The sequence below is a fragment of the Lipotes vexillifer genome, unplaced genomic scaffold, assembly GCF_000442215.2.
Source record: "Lipotes vexillifer unplaced genomic scaffold, Lipotes_vexillifer_v1.1 scaffold1550, whole genome shotgun sequence".
Lineage (NCBI taxonomy): Eukaryota > Metazoa > Chordata > Mammalia > Artiodactyla > Lipotidae > Lipotes > Lipotes vexillifer.
In genome coordinates this window covers 18,179-21,385 of record NW_006779372.1, presented here as the reverse complement: position 1 = coordinate 21,385, position 3,207 = coordinate 18,179, and positions in this window count along the sequence as shown.

The following is a 3,207-nucleotide window of genomic DNA, read 5'->3' as shown; positions in this document are numbered from 1 at the left end:
TTTAGTTTTCAATGGGTGTGTAGTTTTCTAGGCATCAATTTTAAAGATTATACCTTAACTTTGTCACAATCAAACTTCCCAGACATACTTAGAACTATTTGTGGATATTCTTTTCTGTTTAGTTTGTATATGTGCTCATTCATGTAGTAGTGCTACAATGTTTGAATTGTAGTGGCTTTATAGTTAAGTTATATAGCTGCCTGCTAACTAACAGATACTCAACTTCTAATAAAGTTTATTACTTGTACCTGAATGCCTCCAGATTATGTTCTTCATTCAGACTCTTTACTCTTCACTCAATGTAAATTCAGAGCTGATATACATTAAAAACTGAACTAAGGTGGCTAACATGTTTTAGTTTTCATCTATATTCTGAGATTTAAAATATGAGAAAGTAATAGAATGCAACATTTTTAAAAACCTCTGATTCACATTTTCTGTCTCTAATTAAAGCAGAATACCCTGTGGAATATCTTTGCATCATTTACCTGGTTTCATTAATTCTGGCTGCTGCAGTTAATTTAAATTCACTCTGGTAAAATGAGAGCTCAGTATAAGCTTTTAGCATACTCAGTGAGACTTACAAATAGTCATCTACTAGGTGGTAAACAGTAAACAGTCTTGTTTATTGCAAATAATCTTAGCCAATAAATGTTACTTATGCTCCATTTGAGAATAAAGAGGTTCATCTGAGATCACAAAACGATCTTTTTCTTAAAGCTAAAAGCAATTCTGCTTTGATTAGTTGCAAATGCAAATATTACCCAACTTCTTTCTCCTTTGATAGTTGTATAGAAATTAAACTAAATATAAGAATGTAAGCCAAACCCACTACAAATGAAACTGCACTACAGGTCCAGTATCTTCAGTGATTTCTAGATGATTTCTATGCTCAAACCTTCATTCTGTCCTCTCTTCCTAAACAGTATTGTTTGTTTTGTTTTTTTTAGTTTTGAGTAACTTTTATTACACAAGAGATTCATATTCTTTATAGAGAAATCATGTAATCAAATAATCCAAAAATAGATTAAAAAGCAGCCATAATTCCACCTCTCAGATATATTATCACTGTATCTATTTTATAGTATAGCTTTCTTATATATTTTTTTAACATCTTTATTGGAGTATAATTGCTTTACAATGTTGTGTTAGTCTCTGCTGTATAACAGTGCATCAGCTATACTTATATATATATCCCCATATCCCCTCCTTTTTGCATCTCCTTCCCACCCTCCCTATCCCAGCCCTCTAGGTGGTCACAAAGCCCCGAGCTGATCTCCCTGTGCTATTTGGCTGCTTCCCACTAGCAATCTGTTTTACATTTGGTAGTGTATATATGTCCATGCCACTCTCTCACTTCATCCAGCTTACCCTTCCCCCTCCCCATGTCCCTAAACAGAATTTTAAGTAGTTTGCCAAGATAAAATGAGAAACTGATTTAGACTTAGGTCCCAAATTTACAGCTTCAATGATTTAGGAAAATTCCTTGACAGCTATACTGAGCCTCAGTTTTCACATTTGTAAAAGGGTGAGGATGAAAAAAACTGATACTTCTGGAAATGCCTGTCATTCTGATTGGATATTTTTAAAATGTTAACTGAAATTTAAATGTATAAATTATAAAAAGAAGATGACAAAAAGGCCTATTATTTTATTACACAGATAAACCCTGGTGGTCCACTGATAGGAGAAGGGTCTTCTCTAAGCAGTTTCCTTCATCCTGATTTCTGGACACTCCCTTCTTTAATCTGCTTCTGGAGGCAGCGGGTGACATTTTGGCAAGTTTTATTCAATTTCTTTATGCCTTGATTTTAGGAAAGAAGGATAGTAGCTGTGCTGAGCTCTGCCAGGTCAGATAGAATTTTGGAGTATTCTCTTTCTCTCTCTTGTAGACAGCCACTGTCATTTGGTAAACCATAAGCCTTCCTTTGCTTTGAGTGTGGTTAGTGTGTTAGCTGGATTTCTAAAATATATTTTCAGTGTTTACTTGTTTAGCTTGAAAAGATTGGGCTATATTTTTAAAAGTTTATCTCTTCATTTTGGAAGGCCTTTGAAGTTGTGATATTACATGCAAGAGAGCTAACGGAATTCTGGACTGCATATTTTCGTTTTTACCTTTATTTTTTTTCTCAGACTTTGAACCAACAATGGCTAAGAATGAGAGGAACTCAGACCCCAATATTTTTCCCTTGTAAAGCACAGAGAATATGGGAAAAAATGAAACTGGGAAATTGTTTTGCTCCTCTTCCTCCTCCTTTCTGGTCAGTTACCTCAGTCGTCCAGCTCACTCTGTATTTCTAGCCTGGCTTCAGAAAGACCTGAATTTGACGAACTACACACTGTTGGAGTAGTAGATTGCTAGAAGGAACCAAGATCCAGACAACCTTAAATGGCGGCTTCATGGAATTATTTTCAAGATGGATGGTCTAGCCAATTTCCCCACTTCCATTGTGAAAGGAGTTCCCTATTCCTAAGAAAACGGACCTATGTCCGACTGGCACAGAAGATGGAGATTTATCCCAGTGCATTTATATATGTATATATATTAAAACTATGTATATATATATATAATGTGTGTGTATATATATATATATATATATATATATATATAAAATGCCTAATGGAAATCTCTCAGATGTTCTATTTTATTTTTTCTTTAATTTTACTTATAAAATTGTGACCATTTTTTAACTCAAAAGAGGAGAACCTTAAAAATTAATTAAAAAGACGTTCTCAGTAGTCTAAGGTTCAAAGTGACTTGGCAGAGAAAATTGCTGAATGGTTAGATAACAGTGCTGGTAGGCTTGGCTATTGTAACACTTTACATTTGAGTTTCTCTTCCTTGAAATTACAAGAACTATATGACTCAAGAGAAAGATTGATAATTAGCAATATTCTGCTTGCTTTTTATATAGCCTATTGAAGAACATTTTGATTAATTATTTGGAGGTCATCAGAAGGAACCTTCATGATCTAACTTTTGAACAAGTAGTGTTGCAACACAAAGCTATGACTTAAAAAGGAAATTTGAAATGACCTATTTCTTTTGGCATCTCAATCCAGATATCTGTCAGTAAAATGAGTCACTTTTCAGTCAAATGGGTGGTCAGCAATATAATTTTTTATTGGGAAGCTGAAAGACACCATTGTCAAACAGAGCATCTGCAGAGGTAACATCTATATTTGAGCATCTTTCATTTTCCCAAG